This window comes from Oncorhynchus masou, chromosome 24 (assembly GCF_036934945.1).
Source record: "Oncorhynchus masou masou isolate Uvic2021 chromosome 24, UVic_Omas_1.1, whole genome shotgun sequence".
NCBI classification, from domain to species: Eukaryota; Metazoa; Chordata; class Actinopteri; order Salmoniformes; family Salmonidae; genus Oncorhynchus; species Oncorhynchus masou.
Genome location: NC_088235.1, coordinates 22,380,189 through 22,407,384, shown reverse-complemented (window position 1 = coordinate 22,407,384; position 27,196 = coordinate 22,380,189). Strand labels below are relative to the sequence as shown.

Here is a 27,196-nt window from a genome sequence, read left to right as displayed (position 1 = left end):
GGGGCTGGGAATGGTGTGGGGAAATGGTGCTGGGGAAGGGATGTGTGATGGAGCTGGGAATGGTGTGGGGAAATGGTGCTGGGGAAGGGATGTGTGATGGGGCTGGGAATGGTGCTGAGAAGAAGGATGTATAATGGTGCTGGGCATGGTGCTGAGAAGAAGGATGTATAATGGTGCTGGGCATGGTGCTGAGAAGAAGGATGTATAATGGGGCTGGGAATGGTGTGGGGAAATGGTGCTGGGGTAGGGATGTGTGATGGGGCTGGGAATGGTGTGGGGAAATGGTGCTGGGGTAGGGATGTGTGATGGGGCTGGGAATGGTGCTGGGCATGGTGCTGAGAAGAAGGATGTATAATGGGGCTGGGAATGGTGGTGGGCGGAGGGATGTGTGATGGGGCTGGGAATGGTGCTGGGAGTGGTGCTGGGGAGAGGGTTGTGAATGGTGCTGGGAGGGGGTTGGGGAGAGGGATGGGGCTGGGGAGAGGGATGGGGATGGAGCTGGGGAGAGGGATGGAGCTGGGGAGAGGGATGAGGGCTGGGGAGAGGGATGGGGCTGGGGAGAGGGATGGGGCTGGGGAGAGGGATGGGGCTGGGGAGAGGGATGAGGCTGGGGAGAGGGATGAGGCTGGGGAGAGGGATGGGTCTGGGGAGAGGGATGGGGAGGGGATGGGGAGGGGGATGGGGCTGGGGAGAGGGATGGGGCTGGGGAGGGGGATGGGGAGGGGGATGGGGCTGGGGAGGGGGATGGGGTTGGGGAGAGGGATGGGGCTGGGGAGAGGGATGGGGATGGAGCTGGGGAGAGGGATGGAGCTGGGGAGAGGGATGAGGCTGGGGAGAGGGATGGGTCTGGGGAGAGGGATGGGGCTGGGGAGAGGGATGGGGCTGGGGAGAGGGATGAGGCTGGGGAGAGGGATGAGGCTGGGGAGAGGGATGGGTCTGGGGAGAGGGATGGGGAGGGGGATGGGGCTGGGGAGGGGGATGGGGCTGGGGAGGGGGATGGGGAGGGGGATGGGGCTGGGGAGAGGGATGGGTCTGGGGAGGGGGATGGAGCTGGGGAGAGGGATGGGTCTGGGGAGAGGGATGGGGCTGGGGAGAGGGATGGGTCTGGGGAGAGGGATGAGGCTGGGGAGAGGGATGGGTCTGGGGAGAGGGATGAGGCTGGGGAGAGGGATGAGGCTGGGGAGAGGGATGGGTCTGGGGAGAGGGATGGGGATGGGGCTGGGGAGGGGGATGGGACTCGGGAGAGGGATGGGGCTGGGGAGGGGGATGGAGCTGGGGAGAGGGATGGGTCTGGGGAGAGGGATGGGGAGGGGGATGGGGAGGGGGATGGGGCTGGGGAGGGGGATGGGGCTGGGGAGGGGGATGGGGAGGGGGATGGGACTGGGGAGAGGGATGGGTCTGGGGAGGGGGATGGAGCTGGGGAGAGGGATGGGTCTGGGGAGAGGGATGGAGCTGGGGAGAGGGATGGGTCTGGGGAGGGGGATGGAGCTGGGGAGAGGGATGGGAGGGGGAGAGGGATGGGTCTGGGGAGAGGGATGGGTCTGGGGAGAGGGATGGGGCTGGGGAGGGGGATGGGGCTGGGGAGGGGGATGGGGCTGGGGAGAGGGATGGGTCTGGGGAGAGGGATGGGTCTGGGGAGAGGGATGGGGCTGGGGAGGGGGATGGGTCTGGGGAGAGGGATGGAGCTGGGGAGAGGGATGGGAGGGGGAGAGGGATGGGTCTGGGGAGAGGGATGGGTCTGGGGAGAGGGATGGGTCTGGGGAGAGGGATGGGAGGGGGGAGAGGGATGGGTCTGGGGAGAGGGATGGGTCTGGGGAGAGGGATGGGAGGGGGAGAGGGATGGGTCTGGGGAGAGGGATGGGGCTGGGGAGAGGGATGGGTCTGGGGAGAGGGATGGGTCTGGGGAGAGGGATGGGTCTGGGGAGAGGGATGGGTCTGGGGAGAGGGATGGGTCTGGGGAGAGGGATGGAGCTGGGGAGAGGGATGGGGCTGGGGAGAGGGATGGGTCTGGGGAGAGGGATGGGTCTGGGGAGAGGGATGGGTCTGGGGAGAGGGATGGGTCTGGGGAGAGGGATGGAGCTGGGGAGAGGGATGGGGCTGGGGAGAGGGATGGGTCTGGGGAGAGGGATGGGTCTGGGGAGAGGGATGGGGCTGGGGAGAGGGATGGGTCTGGGGAGAGGGATGGGGAGGGGGAGAGGGATGGGTCTGGGGAGGGGGATGGGTCTGGGGAGGGGGATGGGTCTGGGGAGAGGGATGGGTCTGGGGAGAGGGATGGGTCTGGGGAGAGGGATGGGTCTGGGGAGGGGGATGGGTCTGGGGAGAGGGATGGGTCTGGGGAGAGGGATGGGTCTGGGGAGAGGGATGGGTCTGGGGAGAGGGATGGGTCTGGGGAGAGGGATGGGTCTGGGGAGGGGGATGGGTCTGGGGAGAGGGATGGGTCTGGGGAGAGGGATGGGTCTGGGGAGGGGGATGGGGAGGGGGATGGGGAGGGGGATGGGGAGAGGGATGGGTCTGGGGAGAGGGATGGGTCTGGGGAGGGGGATGGGTCTGGGGAGAGGGATGGGTCTGGGGAGAGGGATGGGTCTGGGGAGGGGGATGGGGAGGGGGATGGGGCTGGGGAGGGGGATGGGGAGGGGGATGGGGCTGGGGAGGGGGATGGGGAGGGGGATGGGGCTGGGAATGGGACTTGGGAGAGGGATGTGGATGGGGCTGGGGGGAGGGATGGGGCTGGGTGTGGAGGCGGAGGCGGGCCTGGAGGCAGGGCTTGATGTGGGGCTACAAATGGCATCTGTCACCCATGTTTAGGGTTTAGGGAATGGGAGACTGGGGCTCTAGTGTGATGATGTGAGTGTTGTGGGGATTTAGGGACGCCACTAAGCACCGCCTCATACATCAGTCATACCTTATTTAACAGTCTACACATGTTCATAAATGTTAACAAGTTTACTCCAGATAAAAGGTTGTAAGAATGTTTATAGGCCAAAATGGACATCTGTAATCTAAAGAGCCATGCGTACTGATGTCTCAAATGTGAAACTTGAAACTGTTCCAATATCCACACTAGCGTGCTACTTAATATGAAGTTGGAAATCCATTTTAAGTGGTATGCTAGCTAGACAATGAGGGTATAATCTTTTTTGGAGATTTATATAATTTTTTACCTGAGATGCCAATCTCCTCATGGTCTCCTCCTGGCGTGGTCTCATCTCGGGGGTCCCGGGACAGCTGCCCCCTCCCAGGGTACCTGTGCTGTGGGACGGCTGGGTAAGGGGGAGCTCTCCATCTGAGGAAACGCATAGAAGGAAGAGGGTTTTACCAATAGCATGGTTGTCAAACCATTATTGTGTTACTTTAAAGGGGATATCTGCGTTTCAAACATTAACAAATCGGATACGCCGCCTCTGTTTTGGAAAACAGAAATGTTTTTAAGAAATTTAATTGAAAGATGAGTTGTTGGGTGTGGTCATTTTAACAACACTCTCTAATAGTAGGTATCTGAGCCTACGTTTGGGTGAGGCCTGCGGAGAGTCAGAGGCCATCTGTCTCATGCGTGTTCCGTGGCAGCTCAGCGCCACCAGACGAGAGATGATGGCCGTCTTGCCGTAGCCGATGTTGCCCACGACAACCACACCGCGGTTGGTGCTGTTTTTGCCACTGTTGAGATGGGCGTCGACCTCCTGGAACAGCCAATCACGGCCAGTGAAGATGGAGTCCATGGTGATGCTGGGCACCTCGAAGAGGAGGGGCTTCAGGGAGATGACAGGTGGCCGGTACGGGGCGAACCGCACTGGAGAGGGAGTGCAGGAGGATGACAGTTAAACGGTTGCTACCATTACATTGAGATACATGAGTGTGCATGACCTACGGTGAGTCCTGACTGTCATGGGACTGCCTCAGGGTTAGGTAGGTTACTTTATTTTGATCTTGTCTCCTCAACCCACCCGCTTAACCAGGAAGCCGGCCGCTCCATTGTGTCTGAGGAAACACTGTTCACCTGCCGACTGAGATCAGCCTGCAGGTGCCTGGCCCGCCACAAGGAGTCGCTAGAGCACGATGAGCCATGTAGCCAAATCCTCCCATAACCCGCACAATGCTGGGCCAATTGTGCGGCACCCTATGGGACTCCCGCTCACGTCCGTTTGTGATATAGCCCAGGATCGAACCAGGGTCTGTAGTGACACCTCTATCACTGCGATGCAGTGCCTTGGACCACTGCGCCACTCAGGAGGCCCGGTAGACTACTTTCTAAATGTAATCTGTTACAGTTACTAGTTACCTGTCCAAAATTGTAATCAGTAACGTAACTTTTGGATTACCCAAACTCAGTAACGTAATCTGATTACTTTCCCACTAAGACATTTGCAGTTTCACTGTCATTACGGGGTATTGTGTGTAGCTGGGTGAGATGTTTTTTATTAATCCATTTTGAATTCAGGCTGTAACACAACAAAATGTGGAATAAGTCAATGGGTGGAGCTATATGGAAATATTTGGAACTATAGGGAGCGACAGTGGCAAGAAAAAGTATGTGAACCCCTTTGGAATTACCTGGATTTCTGCATAAATTTGTCGTAGAATTTGATCTGATCTTCATCTGAGTCGCAACAATAGACAAACACAGTCTGCTTAAACTAATAACACACAAACAATTATACGTTTTCATGACTTTATTGAACACACTGTATAAACATTCACAGTATAGGGTTGAAAAAGTATGTGAACTCTTGGATTTAATAACTAGTTGACCCTCCTTTGGCAGCAATAACCTCAACCAAATGTTTTCTGTAGTTGCGAATCAGACATGCACAATGGTCAGGAGGAATTTTGGACCATTCCTCTTTACAAAACTGTTTCAGTTTATGCCTTCTTGGGATGTCTGGTGTGAACCGCTATCTTGATGTCATGCCACAGCATCTCAATCGGGATGAGGTCAGGACACTCCCGAAGGTGTATTTTCTTCTCTTGAAGCCATGCTGTTGTTGATTTACTTCTGTGTTTTGGGTCGTTGTCCTGTTGCATCACTCAACTTCTGTTGAGCTTCAATTGGTGGACAGATAGCCTTACATTCTCCTGTGTCATGAAGTTGCCCTCTTTGGGTACAGCAAGCCCCATACCCCTCTCCCTGTCTCCTACAACCAGGCTGCTGTGGTCAGAGAGAAGTCGTAAATTCTTGGAGGAGATTATCTCTTCATGGCCACAGTATAGAGAGAGAGAGCGTAAAGTTTCATAGAGAGAACAAAGGAATTTCTTCCACCTCACAGAACTTGAGGTCCAAACAACATTTATGTTCTGGAGAAGGTATAAAAGATTGTTGAAGAATCCAGCTACGAACTGGTCCATTTGGTACAATTTTGTGAAACTCATGGGAGACAATACAGCCACATTACCATAACGCTGTTTATATATTAGCCTCAGATATGATTGTTGTATAAGATGAATGAGTGAAGATGATACTGTTTGTAAAATTGTGTAATGTGATTTTGGACTGTTTAATGAAGGAAACTCTAATTCCCTTTTGAGTTTAACTACATCAGAGGACCGCCCATGAGCCCAGTTAGGACCTGGCGTCATGAGACAGCCTTTTTCTGCTCTCCCGAATAAAACCCCCACTTTGAGAATTTCTCAACAGACCATGTTGCTCTCAATTACGAGAAGACAAAGGTTGTAGATCAGCTTACCTCGATAATGAGAGGGCCAAGGTTTGAGACCAGACTGCTGAATCTTTAAACCGAAAACCGCCGAAACATCTATCCATAACGACATGAATGAATGTCCCTCTGAACTATCCATTCTAACCACGACAGAGAGGGCGGACAAACTCTCCATCAGAAACAAACTTTTCAACAGAGACCCCGACGACACACAGCGTAAATATATATATTGATTGCAGTTGTTCCCGAATGAGTGAGCATTCATGTGCAAAGGATTAGCATTTCAATTGTTATAATTATCAACTGTGTGTTGTTTTATCTCAATCGACCCCTACTTCCCTTTTGTACACCAAGCCGCGATGCCGGTTTAGCCCACGAGGGCACATTAAATCATATTTACTTTGTTTGTTTGTGTGTGCACTCCTGTGATTGTTTAGTTAGTTAATAAATAAATGATTTAAGACAATTGATGTATGGATGACTCATAGTGAAGACTGGGTTTGTGCAGATAACTAACAATTTACAACGTTTGGAATGAGACTAACGTGGGGTAAAGAAGAATTAATTAATCAGAAGACTATTGATCAGATATGAAAATATCTGAAAAGTTATATTAGGAAAATTATAACTTTGTAATCTGAATATTTTCCTTGGTGCTCCGCCATCCTAGTTAATTACAGTTACATGATCAATCAGTTTAATTGCATAATAATAATTACAGAGGATTTTTATTTATTTTTTATTTTTTCACCTTTATTTAACCAGCTAGGCGAGTTGAGAAAAGGTTCTCATTTGCAACTGCGACCTGGCCAAGATAAAGTATAGCAGTGTGAACAGACAACACAGAGTTACACACGGAGTAAACAATAAACAAGTCAATAACACAGTAGAAAAAAAAGAAAAAAAGGGAGTCTATATACATTGTGTGCAAAAGACATGAGGAGGTAGGTGAATAATTACAATTTAGCAGATTAACACTGGAGTGATAAATGATCAGATGGTCATGTACAGGTAGAGATATTGGTGTGCAAAAAAGCAGAAAAGTAAATAAATAAAAACAGTATGGGGATGAGGTAGGTAAAATTTGGTGGGCTATTTACCGATAGGCTATGTACAGCTGCAGCGATCGGTTAGCTGCTCAGATAGCAGATGTTTGAAGTTGGTGAGGGAGATAAAAGTCTCCAACTTCAGCGATCTTTGCAATTCGTTCCAGTCACAGGCAGCAGAGAACTGGAACGAAAGGCGGCCAAATGAGGTGTTGGCTTTAGGGATGATCAGTGAGATACACCTGCTGGAGCGCGTGCTACGGGTGGGTGTTGCCATCATGACCAATGAACTGAGATAAGGTGGAGCTTAACCTAGCATGGACTTGAAGATGACCTGGAGCCAGTTGTTCTGGCGACGAATATGTAGCGAGGGCCAGCCGACTAGAGCATACAAGTCACAGTGGTGGGTGGTATAAGGTGCTTTAGTGACAAAACGGATGGCACTGTGATAAACTGCATCCAGTTTGCTGAGTAGAGTGTTGGAAGCAATTTTGTAGATGACATCGCCGAAGTCGAGGATTGGTAGGATAGTCAGTTTTACTAGGGTAAGTTTGGCGGCGTGAGTGAAGGAGGCTTTGTTGCGGAATAGAAAGCCAACTCTAGATTTGATTTTCGATTGGAGATGTTTGATATGAGTCTGGAAGGAGAGTTTACAGTCTAGCCAGACACCTAGGTACTTATAGATGTCCACATATTCAAAGTCGGAACCATCCAGGGTGGTGATGCTCGTCAGGCGTGCGGGTGCAGGCAGCGAACGGTTGAAAACCATGCATTTAGTTTTACTAGCGTTTAAGAGCAGTTGGAGGCCACGGAAGGAGTGTTGTATGGCATTGAAGCTTGTTTGGAGGTTAGATAGCACAGTGTCCAAGGACGGGCTGGAAGTATATAGAATGGTGTCGTCTGCATAGAGGTGGATCAGGGAATCGCCCGCAGGAAGAGCAACATCATTGATATATACAGAGAAAAGAGTCGGCCCGAGAATTGAACCCTGTGGCACCCCCATAGAGACTGCCAGAGGACCGGACAGCATGCCCTCCGATTTGACACACTAAACTCTGTCTGCACAGTAGTTGGTGAACCAGGCAAGGCAATCATCAGAAAAACCGAGGCTACTGAGTCTGCCGATAAGAATATGGTGATTGACGAAGTCGAAAGCCTTGGCAAGGTCGATGAAGACGGCTGCACAGTACTGTCTTTTATCGATGGCGGTTATGATATCGTTTAGTACCGTGAGCGTGGCTGAGGTGCACCCGTGACCGGCTCGGAAACCAGATTGCACAGCGGAGAAGGTACGGTGGGATTCGAGATGGTCAGTGACCTGTTTGTTGACTTGGCTTTCAAATACCTTAGATAGGCAGGGCAGGATGGATATCGGTCTGTAGCAGTTTGGGTCCAGGGTGTCTCCCCCTTTGAAGAGGGGGATGACTGCGGCAGCTTTCCAATCCTTGGGGATCTCAGATGATATGAAAGAGAGGTTGAACAGGCTGGTAATAGGGGTTGCGACAATGGCGGCAGATAGTTTCAGAAATAGAGGGTCCAGATTGTCAAGCCCAGCTGATTTGTACGGGTCCAGGTTTTGCAGCTCTTTCAGAACATCTGCTATCTGGATTTGGGTAAAGGAGAACCTGGAGGGGCTTGGGTGAGTAGCTGCGGGGGGGGGGGAGCTGTTGGCCGAGGTTGGAGTAGCCAGGCGGAAGGCATGGCCAGCCGTTGAGAACTGCTTGTTGAAGTTTTCGATAATCATGGATTTATCGGTGGTGACCGTGTTACCTAGCCTCAATGCAGTGGGCAGCTGGGAGGAGGTGCTCTTGTTCTCCATGGACTTCACAGTGTCCCAGAACTTTTTGGAGTTGGAGCTACAGGATGCAAATTTCTGCCTGAAGAAGCTGGCCTTAGCTTTCCTGACTGCGTGAATTGGTTCCTGACTTCCCTGAACAGTTGCATATTGCGGGGACTATTCGAAGCTATTGCAGTCCGCCACAGGATGTTTTTGTGCTGGTCGAGGGCAGTCAGGTCTGGAGTGAACCAAGGGCTATATCTGTTCTTCGTTCTGCTTTTTTTGAACGGAGCATGCTTATCTAAAATGGTGAGGAAGTTACTTTTAAAGAATGACCAGGCATCCTCAACTGACGGGATGAGGTCAATGTCCATCCAGGTTCCCCGGGCCAGGTCGATTAGAAAGGCCTGCTCACAGAAGTGTTTTAGGGAGCGTTTGACAGTGATGAGGGGTGGTCGTTTGACTGCGGCTCCGTGGCGGATACAGGCAATGAGGCAGTGATCGCTGAGATCCTGGTTGAAGACAGCGGAGGTGTATTTGGAGGGCCAGTTGGTCAGGATGACGTCTATGAGGGTGCCCTTGTTTACAGATTTAGGGTTGTACCTGGTGGGTTCCTTGATGATTTGTGTGAGATTGAGGGCATCTAGCTTAGATTGTAGGACTGCCGGGGTGTTAAGCATATCCCAGTTTAGGTCACCTAACAGAACAACTCTGAAGCTAGATGGGGGGCGATCAATTCACAAATGGTGTCTAGGGCACAGCTGGGAGCTGAGGGGGGTCGGTAGCAGGCGGCAACAGTGAGAGACTTATTTCTGGAGAGTGTCATTTTCAAAATTAGTAGTTCGAACTGTTTGGGTATGGACCTGGAAAGTATGACATTACTTTGCAGGCTATCCTCTCCTCCCCCCTGGCTAGTCATACAGAGAGGTATCACTCTGTTTCCTCTCCTCCCCCCTGGCAAGTCAGAAGGAGAGGTATCACTCTGTTTCCTCTCCTCCCCCCTGGCTAGTCAGAAGGAGAGGCTCACTCAGACAGTTGAATTATTCACCAGGTGAGGATGACTCAGAGCAGGGGAGGATGAAAGGATGGAGGGAGTGGAGGAGAGGACGAGTGGTACTTCAGTCTGCTCCATATGAAGTACCAGGGGATCTACTCTCTACTCCACATCGTGTGCGTGTGTGAGTGTGTGTCTGCCTGTGTGTGTGTGTTAGTGTATGTGAATGTTGAGTGAGTCTGTTTTTGAGTGCCAGTGTGTGTGTGAGTGTTATGTGTGAGTGTGTGTTTGTGTGCATGCTTGTGTGAATGTTGAATGAGTGTGAGTTTGTGTGCCAGTCTGTGTGAGTGTTATGTGTGAGTGTGAGTGTGTGTTTGTGTGCATGTGTGTGTCTGAAATGAGTGGGTGTCAATCTAAGAAAGTGAACCTGCCTGGACCACAAGGTTTATCAACACCTCTAGCTAAGCTACCTCAGTTGATTCCCAAATGACACTATTACCTATCTTGGGCCCTGGTCAAAAAATAGTGCACTAAATAGGGTGCCATTTGGGATCAGTGAGATAGTCCCTTGATTTCCCTGACAGCATCAAACAACATTAAACTAAAGAAGTGAAGCATCTGGTTATCATCTGACGAGCACAACAACCCTCTGGTATAATGCAGGAGGACACTTCAGCATCTGGTTATCATCTGACAAGCAAAACAACCCTCTGGTATAATCCAGGAGGACACTTCAGCATCTGGTTATCATCTGACTAGCACAACAACCCTCTGGTATAATGCAGGAGGACACTTCAGCATCTGGTTATCATCTGACATGCACAACAACCCTCTGGTATAATGCAGGAGGACACTTCAGCATCTGCTACCATCTGACGAGCACAACAACCCTCTGGTATAATGCAGGAGGACACTTCAGCATCTGGTTATCATCTGACGTGCACAACAACCCTCTGGTATAATGCAGGAGGACACTTCAGCATCTGGTTACCATCTGACTAGCACAACAACCCTCTATACTATAGTGCAGGAGGACACTTCAGCATCTGGCTACCATCTGACTAAAACAACAACCCTCTAGTATATTGCAGGAGGACACTTCAGCATCTGGTTATCATCTGACTAACACAACAACCCTCTATACTATAGTGCAGGAGGACACTTCAGCATCTGGTTACCAACTGACGAGCACAACAACCCTCTGGTATAGTGCAGGAGGACACTTCAGCATCTGGCTACCATCTGACTAGCACAACAACCCTCTATACTATAGTGCAGGAGGACACTTCAGCATCTGGCTACCATCTGACTAAAACAACAACCCTCTAGTATATTGCAGGAGGACACTTCAGCATCTGGTTATCATCTGACTAACACAACAACCCTCTATACTATAGTGCAGGAGGACACTTCAGCATCTGGTTATCATCTGACTAACACAACAACCCTCTATACTATAGTGCAGGAGGACACTTCAGCATCTGGTTACCATCTGAGTAACACAACATCCCTCTATACTATAGTGCAGGAGGACACAACCCTCTATACTATAGTGCAGGAGGACACTTCAGCATCTGGTTATCATCTGACTAACACAACAACCCTCTATACTATAGTGCAGGAGGACACTTCAGCATCTGGCTACCATCTGACTAAAACAACAACCCTCTAGTATATTGCAGGAGGACACTTCAGCATCTGGTTACCATTTGACTAGCACAACAACCCTCTATACTATAGTGCAGGAGGACACTTCAGCATCTGGCTACCATCTGACTAAAACAACAACCCTCTAGTATATTGCAGGAGGACACTTCAGCATCTGGTTATCATCTGACTAACACAACAACCCTCTATAATATAGTGCAAGAGGACTCTTCAGCATCTGGTTATCATCTGACTAACACAACAACCCTCTATACTATAGTGCAGGAGGACACTTCAGCATCTGGTTACCATCTGAGTAACACAACATCCCTCTATACTATAGTGCAGGAGGACACAACCCTCTATACTATAGTGCAGGAGGGCACAACCCTCTATACTATAGTGCAGGAGGACACTTCAGCATCTGGCTACCATCTGACTAAAACAACAACCCTCTAGTATATTGCAGGAGGACTTTTCAGCATCTGGTTATCATCTGACTAACACAACAACCCTCTATACTACATTTACATTTTACATTTAAGTCATTTAGCAGACGCTCTTATCCAGAGCGACTTACAAATTGGTGAATTCACCTTCTGACATCCAGTGGAACAGCCACTTTACAATAGTGCATCTAAATCATTAAGGGGGGGGGGGTGAGAAGGATTACTTATCCTATCCTAGGTATTCCTTGAAGAGGTGGGGTTTCAGGAGGACACTTCAGCATCTGGTTACCATCTGAGTAACACAACATCCCTCTATACTATAGTGCAGGAGGACACAACCCTCTATACTATAGTGCAGGAGAACTCTTCAGCATCTGGTTACCATCTGACTAACACAACAACCCTCTATACTATAGTGCAGGAGGACACTTCAGCATCTGGTTACCATCTGAGTAACACAACAACCCTCTATACTATAGTGCAGGAGGACACTTCAGCATCTGGTTACCATCTGAGTAACACAACATCCCTCTATACTATAGTGCAGGAGGACACAACCCTCTATACTATAGTGCAGGAGGACACTTCAGCATCTGGTTACCATCTGAGTAACACAACAACCCTCTATACTATAGTGCAGGAGGACACTTCAGCATCTGGTTACCATCTGACTAACACAACAACCCTCTATACTATAGTGCAGGAGGACACAACCCTCTATACTATAGTGCAGGAGGACACTTCAGCATCTGGTTACCATCTGACTAGCACAACAACCCTCTATAGTATATACAGTGGGGAGAACAAGTATTTGATACACTGCCGATTTTGCAGGTTTTCCTACTTACAAAGCATAGAGGTCTGTAATTTTTTATCATAGGTACACTTCAACTGTGAGAGATGGAATCTAAAACAAAAATCCAGAAAATCACATTCTATGATTTTTAAGTAATTCATTTGCATTTTATTGCATGACATAAGTATTTGATCACCTACCAACCAGTAAGAATTCTGTCTTTCACAGACCTGTTAGTTTATCTTTAAGAATCCCTCCTGTTCTCCACTCATTACCTGTATTAACTGCACCTGTTTGAACTCATTACCTGTATAAAAGACAGCTGTCCACACACTCAATCAAACAGACTCCAACCTCTCCACAATGGCCAAGACCAGAGAGCTGTGTAAGGACATCAGGGATAAAATTGTAGACCTGCACAAGGCTGGGATGGGCCACAGGACAATAGGCAAGCAGCTTGGTGAGAAGGCAACAACTGTTGGCGCCATTATTAGAAAATGGAAGAAGTTCAAAATGACAGTCAATCACCCTCGGTCTGGGGCTCCATGCAAGATCTCACCTTGTGGGGCATCAATGATCATGAGGAAGGTAAGGGATCAGCCCAGAACTACAAGGCAGGACCTGGTCAATGACCTGAAGAGAGCTGGGACCACAGTCTCAAAGAAAACCATTAGTAACACACTACGCCGTCATGGATTAAAATCCTGCAGCGCACGCAAGGTCCCCCTGCTCAAGCCAGCGCATGTCCAGGTCCGTCTGAAGTTTGCCAATGACCATCTGGATGATCCAGAGGTGGAATGGGAGAAGGTCATGTGGTCTGATGAGACAAAAAAATATAGCTTTTTGGTCTAAACTCCACTCGCCGTGTTTGGAGGAAGAAGAAGGATGAGTACAGCCCCAAGAACAACATCCCAATCGTGAAGCATGGAGGTGGAAACATCATTATTTGGGGAAGCTTTTCTGCAAAGGGGCAGGACGACTGCACTGTATTGAGGGGAGGGAGGATGGGGCCATGTATCGCGAGATCTTGGCCAACAACCTCCTCCCCTCAGTAAGAGCATTGAAGATGGGTCGTGTCTGGGTCTCCCAGCATGACAACGACCCGAAACACACAGCCAGGGCAACTAAGGAGTGGCTCCGTAAGAAGCATCTCAAGGTCCTGGAGTGGCCTCGCCAGTCTCCAGACCTGAACCCAATAGAAACTCTTTGGAGGGAGCTGAAAGTCCGTATTGCCCAGCGACAGCCCCGAAACCTGGAGGATCTGGAGAAGGTCTGTATGGAGGAGTGGGCCAAAACCCCTGCTGCAGTGGGTACAAACCTGGTCAAGAACTACAGGAAACGTATGATCTCTGTCATTGCAAACAAAGGTTTCTGTACCAAATATTAAGTTCGGCTTTTCTGATGTATCAAATACTTATGTCATGCAATAAAATGCAAATTAATTACTTGAAAATCATACAATGTGATTTTCTGGATTTTTGTTTTAGATCCCGTCTCTCACAGTTGAAGTCTACCTATGATAAAAAGTCAGTAGGAAAACCTGCAAAATCGGCAGTGAATCAAATACTTGTTCTCCCCACTGTAAGAAATGTTAAGTCGTGACCATTCCTACTTTTGTGGCAGACAATTTGTTCTCTCTCCAATACTCTCTCGCCCTCCTCCCCCACACTCTCTCTCTCTGTCCCTCCACTCTCTCCCTCTGTCTCTCTCCCTCTCTGTGAGAAGTAAGGAGCGCAAGCTACCTGATCCAGGTATATAGGGAGTAGGGTAACATTTGGGATGCAGACCACGTCATGATAACAGAGGACTCACTGAGGAGAGAGGTGTCTGTGCATGTGTATTATATCTAGACTGAGGAGAGAGGTGTCTGTCCATGTGTATTATATCTAGACTGAGGAGAGAGGTGTCTGTCCATGTGTATTATATCTAGACTGAGGAGAGAGGTGTCTGTCCATGTGTGTTATATCTAGACTGAGGAGAGAGGTGTCTGTCCATGTGTATTATATCTAGACTGAGGAGAGAGGTGTCTGTCCATGTGTATTATATCTAGACTGAGGAGAGAGGTTTCTGTCCATGTGTATTATATCTAGACTGAGGAGAGAGGTGTCTGTCCATGTGTATTATATCTAGACTGAGGAGAGAGGTGTCTGTCCATGTGTATTATATCTAGACTGAGGAGAGAGGTGTCTGTCCATGGGTATTATATCTAGACTGAGGAGAGAGGTGTCTGTCCATGTGTATTATATCTAGACTGAGGAGAGAGGTGTCTGTCCATGTGTATTATATCTAGACTGAGGAGAGAGGTGTCTGTCTATGTGTATTATATCTAGACTGAGGAGAGAGGTGTCTGTCCATGTGTATTATATCTAGACTGAGGAGAGAGGTGTCTGTCCATGTGTATTATATCTAGACTGAGGAGAGAGGTGTCTGTCCATGTGTATTATATCTAGATTGAGGAGAGAGGTGTCTGTCCATGTGTATTATATCTAGACTGAGGAGAGAGGTGTCTGTCCATGTGTATTATATCTAGATTGAGGAGAGAGGTGTCTGTCCATGTGTGTTATATCTAGACTGAGGAGAGAGGTGTCTGTCCATGTGTGTTATATCTAGACTGAGGAGAGAGGTGTCTGTCCATGTGTATTATATCTAGACTGAGGAGAGAGGTGTCTGTCCATGTGTATTATATCTAGACTGAGGAGAGAGGTGTCTGTCCATGTGTGTTATATCTGCAGATTAGGCAGTTCCCTATATTGTGCCCTTTGACCAGAGCCCTGTGTGCATGACAGTATATAGAGTATAGGTTATGATTTTTTTCTTCTGAAGGGTTATAGCATTGCTGTCTTACCTCTGAGGTCGGTCTGAGCACGTCCTGTCCCAGTGTGTGTGTTCTGTCGGTTCATGTGCATGGACAAGCTCAGCGGAGTGTGTCTCTGTTCCTCCAGGTAGGTCACGTCCTCCAGCTGAGCCCAGCTGGTGGCTGAGGGTGTGTATGAAGCGGGCAGGTGGGGACAGAGCAGGAGAGGCGAGAAAGAAACGGTTAGCTTTGAATCACATACAGCATTATATTAGCTCATGCCAGCATCTTGAGGCGGTTTGGCTGTCAAGCCAGGGTGAGTTAGTTCACACTAAAGGTTAGAGAGGAGGGCGGAATGGAGGGATGCAATATGGCTGTTCCATGGAACTGTCCTCCAACCCCCTCTGAATGACTGTTCAATGGACTTGCTCCCCTCCCTCTGCGGGGGTGTTCCAGATGCCACCTAGACCCTGTGGATTAATTAACTCTGCAGACAAATATCTTCTTCAAGGAGAGAAAGCCTTCACACTGACACTGCTGTGTCTGAAGGACAGCTCTGCGGCCACAATCTTCAATGGGATTAGAAGTGTGTGTGTGTGTGTGTGTGTGTGTGTGTGTGTGTGTGTGTGTGTGTGTGTGTGTGTGTGTGTGTGTGTGTGTGTGTGTGTGTGTGTGTGTGTGTGTGTGTGTGTGTGTGTGTGTGTGTGTGTGTGTGTGTGTGTGTGTGTGTGTGTGTGTGTGTGTGTGTGTGTGTGTGTGTGTGTGTGTGTGTGTGTGTGTGTGCGTGTGTTTTTCTTCTCTGGCCCAGCTGTGGGAGCTGCAGCCTCCAAGCCAGTCAAAACAGGAAATCTTCATGACTTTAAGGGATGTCTACAACAACGTCAGACCACAGCCTCAACGGGGATGTGATGGTAACAGTAGATGTACTAATGCACAGTCCAGCCAGCTATCCCACAACACATTTCAGAAATAAACTGAATGCTACTGTCTCCTCTAAAATGGGATGTTCGCCCAATCTCCCGCTCCCTTTATGAGGAGTATTATAGACAGAGGTATTATAGACAGAGGTATTATAGACAGAGGTATTATAGACAGAGGTATTATAGACAGAGGTATTATAGACAGAGGTATTATAGACAGAGGTATTATAGACAGAGGTATTATAGACAGAGGTATTATAGACAGAGGTACTATAGACAGAGGTATTATAGACAGAGGTATTATAGACAGAGGTATTATAGACAGAGGTATTATAGACAGAGGTACTATAGACAGAGGTACTATAGACAGAGGTATTATAGACAGAGGTATTATAGACAGAGGTACTATAGACAGAGGTATTATAGACAGAGGTATTATAGACAGAGGTATTATAGACAGAGGTATTATAGACAGAGGTACTATAGACAGAGGTATTATAGACAGAGGTACTATAGACAGAGGTATTATAGACAGAGGTATTATAGACAGAGGTATTATAGACAGAGGTACTATAGACAGAGGTATTATAGACAGAGGTATTATAGACAGAGGTACTATAGACAGAGGTATTATAGACAGAGGTATTACAGACAGAGGTACTATAGACAGAGGTATTATAGACAGAGGTGTTATAGACAGAGGTTTTATAGACAGGTACTATAGACAGAGGTATTATAGACAGAGGTACTATAGACAGAGGTACTATAGACAGAGGTACTATAGACAGAGGTATTATAGACAGAGGTATTATAGACAGAGGTACTATAGACAGAGGTATTATAGACAGAGGTATTATAGACAGAGGTATTATAGACAGAGGTATTATAGACATGTACTATAGACAGAGGTATTATAGACAGAGGTATTATAGACAGAGGTATTATAGACAGAGGTATTATAGACAGAGGTACTATAGACAGAGGTATTATAGACAGAGGTACTATAGACAGAGGTACTATAGACAGAGGTATTATAGACAGAGGTATTATAGACAGAGGTATTATAGACAGAGGTACTATAGACAGAGGTATTATAGACAGAGGTACTATAGACAGAGGTATTATAGACAGAGGTATTATAGACAGAGGTACTATAGACAGAGGTATTATAGACAGATGTATTATAGACAGAGGTATTATAGACAGAGGTATTATTGACAGAGGTATTATAGACAGAGGTATTATAGACAGAGGTATTATAGACAGAGGTATTATAGACAGAGGTATTATAGACAGAGGTATTATAGACGGAGGTATTATAGACAGAGGTATTATAGACAGAGGTATTATAGACGGAGGAATTATAGACAGAGGTATTATAGACAGAGGTACTATAGACAGAGGTACTATAGACAGAGGTATTATAGACAGAGGTACTATAGACAGAGGTATTATAGACGGAGGTATTATAGACAGAGGTATTATAGACAGAGGTATTATAGACAGAGGTATTATAGACAGAGGTATTATAGACAGAGGTACTATAGACAGAGGTATTATAGACAGAGGTACTATAGACAGAGGTACTATAGACAGAGGTACTATAGACAGAGGTATTATAGACAGAGGTATTATAGACAGAGGTATTATAGACAGAGGTATTATAGACAGAGGTATTATAGACAGAGGTATTATAGACAGAGGTACTATAGACAGAGGTATTATAGACAGAGGTATTATAGACAGAGGTACTATAGACAGAGGTATTATAGACAGAGGTACTATAGACAGAGGTACTATAGACAGAGGTATTATAGACAGAGGTATTATAGACAGAGGTATTATAGACAGAGGTACTATAGACAGAGGTATTATAGACAGAGGTATTATAGACAGAGGTATTATAGACAGAGGTACTATAGACAGAGGTATTATAGACAGAGGTACTATAGACAGATTATAGTATACTATAGACAGAGGTACTATAGACAGAGGTACTATAGACAGAGGTACTATAGACAGAGGTATTATAGACAGAGGTACTATAGACAGAGGTATTATAGACAGAGGTATTATAGACAGAGGTATTATAGACAGAGGTACTATAGACAGAGGTACTATAGACAGAGGTATTATAGACAGAGGTATTATAGACAGAGGTATTATAGACAGAGGTACTATAGACAGAGGTATTATAGACAGAGGTATTATAGACAGAGGTACTATAGACAGAGGTACTATAGACAGAGGTATTATAGACAGAGGTACTATAGACAGAGGTATTATAGACAGAGGTACTATAGACAGAGGTACTATAGACAGAGGTATCCTCCTTTAAGATGTTTTATTTCCTCCCTCTCTCTCTCTCCTCTCCCTCCATCCCTCTCTCTCTCTCCTCTCCCTCCATCCCTCTCTCTCTCTCCTCTCCCTCTATCCCTCTCTCTCCTCTCCCTCCATCCCTCTCTCTCTCCTCTCTCTCCTCCCTCCACCCCTCTTTCTCTCCTCCCTCCCTCCACCCCTCTCTCTCTCTCCTCCCTCCATCCATCCCACTCTCTCTCCTCCCTCCCTCCACCCATCCCTCACTCCATCCTCTCTCTCTCTGTCTCTCTCTCTCCATCCTGCTCACACTATCCCAACAGGCTTCTCTCTCATTAGGTAAAGTATCCCCCTCCCTCTCTCCTCTTTTTCCACCTCCTCCTTTCTTTCTTCTCCCTTCATCTTCTCAGACAGTTCTCTCCTCCTGCACTTCACATCTCTCTCTCATGCTCCCTTTCTATCTCTCTCTCTTTCTCTTTTTCTCTCCGATAGAAACTGTTAAAGCCTGGAGCTTTGATGTTTGTCTGCCGTGGTAGACCAGCCAATCCATGGCCTCCTCTTCTCTCACCTTTCTCTCATTCCTGGCAAAGTTCCTCTGTCCAGAGTCTATGTTATTTTGCCCATCTTAATATTTTATTTTTATTGGCCAGTCTGAGATATGGCTTTTTCTTTGCAACTCTGCTAAGAAGGCCAGCATCCCGGAGTCGCCTCTTCACTGTTGACGTTGAGACGGGTGTTTTGAGGACTTGTGAGGCGTCTGTTTCTCAAACTGAACACTATAATGTACTTGTCCTCTTGTTCAGTTGTGCACCGGGGCCTCCCATTCCTCTTTCTATTCTGGTTAGAGACAGTTTGCGCTGTTCTGTGAAGGGAGTAGTACATAGAGTTGTATGAGATCTTTATTTTCTTGGCAATTTCTTGTGTGGAATAGCCTTCATTTCTCAGAACAAGAATAGACAGACGAGTTTCAGCAGAAAGGTCTTTGTTTCTGGATGTTTTGAGCCTGAAAACGAACCCACAAATGCTGATGCTCCAGATACTCAACTAGTCTAAAGAAGGCCAGTTTTATTGCTTCTTTATTCAGGACAACAGTTTTCAGTTGTGCTAACATAATTTCAAAAGGGTTTTCTAATGATCAATTAGCGTTTTAAAATGATAAAAGTAGCTAACACAATGTGCCATTGGAACACAGGAGTGATGGTTGCTGATAATGGGCCTCTGTAGATATTCCATAAAAAAACAACCATTTCCAGCTACAACAGTCATGGGGAGGCAGGTAGCCTAGTGGTTAGAGCGTTGGACTAGTAACCGAAAGGTTGCAAGATCAAATACCGAGCTGATGAGGAAAACATCTGCTGTTCTGCCCCTGAACAAGGCAGTTAACCCACTGCTCCTACGCCGTCACTGAAAATAAGAATTTGTTCTTAACTGACTTGCCTAGTTAAATGAAGGTAAAATTAAATATATATATTTTTTACAACATTAACAATGTCTACACTGTATTTCTGTTCATTTTATGTTATTTTAATGGACAAAAAATACATGTGCTTTTCTTTAAAAATGTCTAAGTGACCCCAAACTTTTGAAAGGTAGTGTACGTTTCACAATATTTAGATGCAAACCTGACAGCTGGGAAAGAGATACAGTTATGTGTGTTCCTTCATGAGTTCACCAACGTAAACACACTCGACATGACTGTCCCTTAACCTCTTGAACCTCTGGGGGCAGTATTTCATTTTTGGATGAAAAACGTTCCCGTTTTAAAAAAGATATTTTGTCACGAAAAGATGCTCGGCTATGCATATAATTGACAGCTTTGGAAAGAAAACACACGTTTCCAAAACTGCAAAGATATTGCCTGTGAGTGCCACAGAACTAATGCTACAGGCGCAACCAAGATGAAATTTCATACAGGAAGTGAGCCAGATTTTGGAGGCGCTGTGTTCCAATGTCTCCTAATATGGCTATGAATGCGCAAGGAATGAGCCTGCACTTTCTGTCGTTTCCCCAAGGTGTTTGCAGCATTGTGACGTATTTGTAGGCATATCATTGGAAAATTGACCATAAGAGACTACATTTACCAGGTGTCAGCTCGGTGTCCTCCGTCGAAACTATTGCGTAATCTCCAGGTGCGTGCATTTTTCCATTTTGAAGACAGGAGAAACCAAACTGCAACGAGTGATTTATCATCGAATAGATATGTGAAAAACACCTTGAGGATTGATTCTAAACAACGTTTGCCATGTTTCTGTCGATATTATGGAGTTAATTTGGAAAAAAGTTTGCGTTGTAATGACTGAATTTTCGTTTTTTTTTCAAACGTGATGAACAAAGCGAGCGATTTCTCCTACACAAATAATCTTTTTGGAAAAACTGTACATTTGCTATCTAACTAAGAGTCTCCTCATTGAAAACATCCGAAGTTCTTCAAAGGTAAATTATTTTATTTGAATGCTTTTCTTGTTTTTGTGAAAATGTTGCCTGCTGAATGCTAGGCTTAATGCTATGCTAGCTATCAATACTCTTACACAAATGCTTGTGTAGCTATGGTTGAAAAGCATATTTTGAAAATCTGAGATTACAGTGTTGTTAACAAAAGGCTAAGCTTGTGAGCCAATATATTTATTTAATTTCATTTGCGATTTTCATGAATAGTTAACGTTGCGTTATGGTAATGAGCTTGAGGCTATAATTACGCTCCCGGATACAGGATTGCTCGTCGCAACAGGTTAAGTGTCCACGGACCATTACTACATTCTCAAAAATAGAAATATTGTTTAATTATTCAAACTTTTGAAGTCCAAGAATCTCTCTGTGTTCCACAGTTTACAATCCAACTGGAACACTACAGAGCATAGAGGCAGCGTATTTTATGACCGCCCATAAAACAGCCAGCTCTCCAACTCTACGAGAGAGAACACTCTGTAGAGCGCACCCACTGATCTGGACCGGAACCAACATGATCCTACACAGGAGCGTTATGACAACCTGAAGGGAAGGCTTGTTAATACAGCTCATCTCCCATGAATGCCTCTGCTCTGAATAGCAAGACAATGATACAGTAAGATCAGTCAGGAATGGCAGCCTGTTATGTAACTGACATTTTTAAGATGCATTTAGCCATATTTTGGAGAATAAGCTATTTGAGGCATGCCATAATTGTCACAATTCGATACGCATATACATTTTCTCCGTAATGTTCCCTTCTTCTCAATGTGTTTTGGCAAAAAGCCTTTGAAGAAAATAACTCTGCACTCTGTCATTTACACACACATGCCAGGGACTTTTCAGAACACTTGATTTTAGACTTGCAGCCTCAACATGGAGATAAGAGAACAGAATGTGCAAAATAAACATGTTTTCCCTGGAATCAAACAAATGACTGTCATCATTCTCTTGCTCTGTTTAGAGAAACAGGGGGAGGAGGGACACTTCATAAGGTCACAGTCAAGGTTAACCTGTAGGTCAAAGGTCAAAGGTTAGGATATATGTGTAGGTTATATGTGACTTGTTTCAGGAAGCTAGGCGTATGTCGCGGGTCACTACTTTACAGGAGAGCTGTTTGAACGTAAACGTTTAAAAAAATCTAAATCCTTTTTTTGGCATCTGTAAATACGAATAAAATTGTTAAATAACCAGCATAGTTGGTGAAGCCACAGGAAAAGCCAGCAACCTTCCCGCTACATATGATTGGCTGAGATAATGGGTGGGTGTCACGCATCCCTCCGGAACTTTCATTCGCACACCTGTACCCTATTCCCATTGACTAGTACTTGTATAAGTGTGCCCTTCGGTTTCCATTGGGGTGTCGATTATTGTTACAATGTCTGTTTTTTATTTTATTTTTATTTCCCCTTTATTTAACCAGGTAGGCTAGTTGACAACAAGTTCTCATTTAGAACTGCGACCTGGCCAACTGCGACCTGGCACCTGTTGGCGTGTGTGAGTACCTGTGCTGTGTGTATTGGGCTTTCGTGCCCTTGTGGATTGCGCAGGTGATTACGGGGGTTGTCCAGTGTGCTAATCATTGGGCGCTTGTGTTATTTATTCGAGGTACTCCTCACTATTTTGTAATGGTTTCAACGCTGTGTTTTTGTATAGTGTTTGTTGGGTCTTTGTCTCCGTGCCTTTACACAACACGCCGTAATTTGGGTACAATAAAAAACATACAGTGCCTTGCGAACGTATTCGGCCCCCTTGAACTTTGCGACCTTTTGCCACATTTCAGGCTTCAAACATAAAGATATAAAACTGTATTTTTTTGTGAAGAATCAACAACAAGTGGGACACAATCATGAAGTGGAACGACATTTATTGGATATTTCAAACTTTTTTAACAAATCAAAAACTGAAAAATTGGGCGTGCAAAATTATTCAGCCCCTTTACTTTCAGTGCAGCAAACTCTCTCCAGAAGTTCAGTGAGGATCTCTGAATGATCCAATGTTGACCTAAATGACTAATGATGATAAATACAATCCACCTGTGTGTAATCAAGTCTCCGTATAAATGCACCTGCACTGTGATAGTCTCAGAGGTCCGTTAAAAGCGCAGAGAACATCATGAAGAACAAGGAACACACCAGGCAGGTCCGAGATACTGTTGTGAAGAAGTTTAAAGCCGGATTTGGATACAAAAAGATTTCCCAAGCTTTAAACATCCCAAGGAGCACTGTGCAAGAGATAATATTGAAATGGAAGGAGTATCAGACCACTGCAAATCTACCAAGACCTGGCCGTCCCTCTAAACTTTCAGCTCATACAAGGAGAAGGCTGATCAGAGATGCAGCCAAGAGGCCCATGATCACTCTGGATGAACTGCAGAGATCTACAGCTGAGGTGGGAGACTCTGTCCATAGGACAACAATCAGTCGTATATTGCACAAATCTGGCCTTTATGGAAGAGTGGCAAGAAGAAAGCCATTTCTTAAAGATATCCATAAAAAGTGTTGTTTAAAGTTTGCCACAAGCCACCTGGGAGACACACCAAACATGTGGTAGAAGGTGCTCTGGTCAGATGAAACCAAAATTGAACTTTTTGGCAACAATGCAAAACATTATGTTTGGCGTAAAAGCAACACAGCTCATCACCCTGACCACACCATCCCCACTGTCAAACATGGTGGTGGCAGCATCATGGTTTGGGCCTGCTTTTCTTCAGCAGGGACAGGGAAGATGGTTAAAATTGATGGGAAGATGGATGGAGCCAAATACAGGACCATTCTGGAAGAAAACCTGATGGAGTCTGCAAAAGACCTGAGACTGGGACAGAGATTTGTCTTCCAACAAGACAATGATCCAAAACATAAAGCAAAATCTACAATGGAATGGTTCAAAAATAAACATATCCAGGTGTTAGAATGGCCAAGTCAAAGTCCAGACCTGAATACAATCGAGAATCTGTGGAAAGAACTGAAAACTGCTGTTCACAAATGCTCTCCATCCAACCTCACTGAGCTCAAGCTGTTTTGGAAGGAGGAATGGGAAAACATTTCAGTCTCTCGATGTGCAAATCTGATAGAGACATACCCCAAGCGACTTACAGCTGTAATCGCAGTAAAAGGTGGCGCTACAAAGTATTAACTTAAGGGGGCTGAATAATTTTGCATGCCCAATTTTTCCGTTTTTGATTTGTTAAAAAAGTTTGAAATATCCAATAAATGTCGTTCCACTTCATGATTGTGTCCCACTTGTTGTTGATTCTTCACAAAAAATACAGTTTTATATCTTTATGTTTGAAGCCTGAAATGTGGCAAAAGGTCGCAAAGTTCAAGGGGGCCGAATACTTTCGCAAGGCACTGTACATTACGCATTCCAGCGTCAGTTTCCCGAATCATTTATAACAGTGTGACAGTGGGTTGGACATGCAGAGATGTGTCTGCCATATAGCACACTTCTATCTATTTCAGCTGGTCAGTTTGTGTAGGTAATCCTATCTAACGTGGCTTTAAAAAAAGTATTGTGTAGATTCAACAATGCAAGTATTCATTTAAGAGCACTCTCGTCTGACTGTGCCAGATTCCGGCTAGCTGACGTTAGATGGCTGGCTTGCTAGTTAACATTTCGTTTATAATCTGTCTGTCGTAACGTTATCTCAGAATGCCATTTTGCATTGCTAGTTAAAGCCTAATGTTAGATAGCTAACTAGCAAACATCGAACCTATTCAATCTGTTGTATTTTGCTGTACTCTATGGATTAGGATTATGGCTCATTGTTAAGACAGCATGTCTAAACAAAAGACTCCACTTCACCAGGTGATTACATTACCCATCAAGTTAGCCAGGTCTGTCTGACTGTGGTTATGGCAATCTATTGTATAATAATGCCAAAATATTTGTATATGGAATTTGTCTTTCAGCATCAGTAAAACTCACCTGACCTCCACCAGTCATACAAGTAGAATGGTCTAATACCTCCCATCAAAAAGAAAGCAAGCAAGCACAGGTTACACCTGAAGCATGAGGACTTGTGGTGAGTGCAGCGAACTTCATCAACAACTACGCAGATGAGCTGAAATACCTTCTATGCTCGCTCCGAGGCAAGCAACACCGAAGCATGCATGAGAGCATTAGCTGTTCCGGATGAATGTGTAATAATGCTATCTGTAGCTGACCTTTTAACAGGGCAACATTCACAAGGCCACAGGGCCAGATGGATTACTAGGACATGTACATGAGCATGAGCTGACAGTTTCAACCTGTCCCTGACCAAGTCTGTAATACCAACATGTTTCAAGCAGACCACCATAGTCCCTGTGCACAAGAACACTAAGGTAACCTGTCTGAATGATTACTGACCCCTAGCACTTACGTCTGTAGCCACAAAGTGCTTTCAAAGGCTGGCTATGGCTGGACAAAAAGAACACCTATGTAAGAATAATATTCATTGACTACAGCTCAGCATTCAACACCATAGTGCCCTCAAAGCTCATCACTAAGCTAAGGACCCTGGGACTAAACACCTCTCTCCGCAACTGGATCCTGGACTTCCTGACGGGCCGACCCCAGGTGATAAGGGTAGGTAACAACACATCCACCAAACTGATCCTCAACAAGGGGGCCCCTCAGGGGTGCATGCTCAGTCCCCTCCTGTACTCCCTGTTCACTCATGACGGCACGGCCAGGCCAGGCCCGACTCCAACACCATCATCAAGTTTGCCGATGACACAACAGTGGTAGGTCTGATCACAGACAACGATGAGACAGGCTATAGGGAGGAGGTCAGAGACCTGGTCGTGTGATCAAGGCATTCTCATCGATGGGGCTACAGTGGAGCAGTTTGAGAGCATCAAGTTCCTTGGTGTCCATATCACCAACAAACTATCATGGTCCAAACACACTAAGACAGTCGTAAAGAGGGCACGACAATGCCTATTCCACATCAGGAGACTGAAAAGATTTGGCATGTGTCGTCAGATTCTCAAAAGGTTTTACAGCTGCACCATAGAGAGCATCCTGACTGGTTGCATCACTGCCTGGCATGGCAACTGCTCGGCCTCCGACCGCAAGGCACTACAGAGGGTAGTGCATATGGCCCAGTACATCACTGGGGCCAAGCTTCCTGCAATCCAGGACCTCTATATCAGGCGGTATCAGAGGAAGGCCCTAAAAATGGTCAAACTCTAGCCACCCTAGACATAGACTGTTCTCTCTACTACCGCACAGCAAGCTGTACCGGAGCACCAAGTTGAGGTCCAGAAGGCTTCTTAACAGCTTCTAATCCCAAGCCATAAGACTCCTGAACAGCTAATCAAAGGGATACCCAGATCCCTCTTTTACGCTCCTGCTACTCTCTGTTCTTTATCTATGCATAGTCAAATGAACTCTACCTACATGTACATATTACCTTGACTAACCGGTGCCCCCGCACATTGACTCTGTACTGGTACCCCCTGTATATAGCCACACTATTGTTATTTTACTGCTGCTGTTCAATTATTTGTTCTATATTTTACTCAACACTTACTGCTGCTACTCTATTTATTATCCATGCATTGTCACTTTCTTTTTTTTAAATCTTTTTTTTGTCCACTTCAGTTTATTTTAATAAATACTTTCTTAACACTTTTTTGTCTTTAAGCTGCATTGTTGCAAGGGGTTGCAAGTAAGCATTTCACCAGTTTTATTCGGATGCATGTGACAAGTTCATTGTGACAGTTTGATTTGATTTGAATTTGACTCACCTGCGACAGAGTTAGGGCGAGGCATGAGGCACAGAGGGATGGAGTGAGCAGACATGCTGTCCAGGTGTCTCTCTGGGATCTTGTTGAGGCTGTAGGTGGAGGCAGCCATGTTCTCGTCCACACGGTACAGGAAAGAATCCATACCAGACTTCTGGCTCTGCCACAGCTTCAGGTTGCTGCCCCGCGAGAAACCCCCCTCACTGTATTTACCCCCACGCTCAGCGTTCTCAGGGTAGGTAGTCAGGGTGGCTGGAAGGAAGGAAGGAACAACCGGAGTAGAGGAGAGGGGTCAGGGATAAGAGTGAAGGAAGGGTTGCCTTAGCCCAAGATGTACTCTTAAGGGGCCTAACATAGACTGTCTCTGGAAGACAAACAGACACATACTCCATCTAAACGTGAATCGATTCTCAATTGCGATTCGGGTTCCAGAAACATTTTTTATTTATTTTTTATTTCACCTTTATTTAACCAGGTAGACCAGTGGAGAACAAGTTCTCATTTACAACTGTGACCTGGCCAAGATAAGCAAAGCAGAATGACAAAAACAACAACACAGAGTTACACATGGAATAAACAACAGATGGGCTGTGTACAGCTACAGCGATCGGTGAGCTGCTCTAACAGCC

At 46.1% G+C, this 27,196-nt stretch overlaps 1 pseudogene; it reads right to left on the bottom strand.

Annotated features, from left to right (window-relative positions):
- Window positions 1–27,196, bottom strand: part of LOC135511912 (protein TANC2-like) — a 105,945-nt pseudogene that overhangs the window by 63,493 nt on the left and 15,256 nt on the right.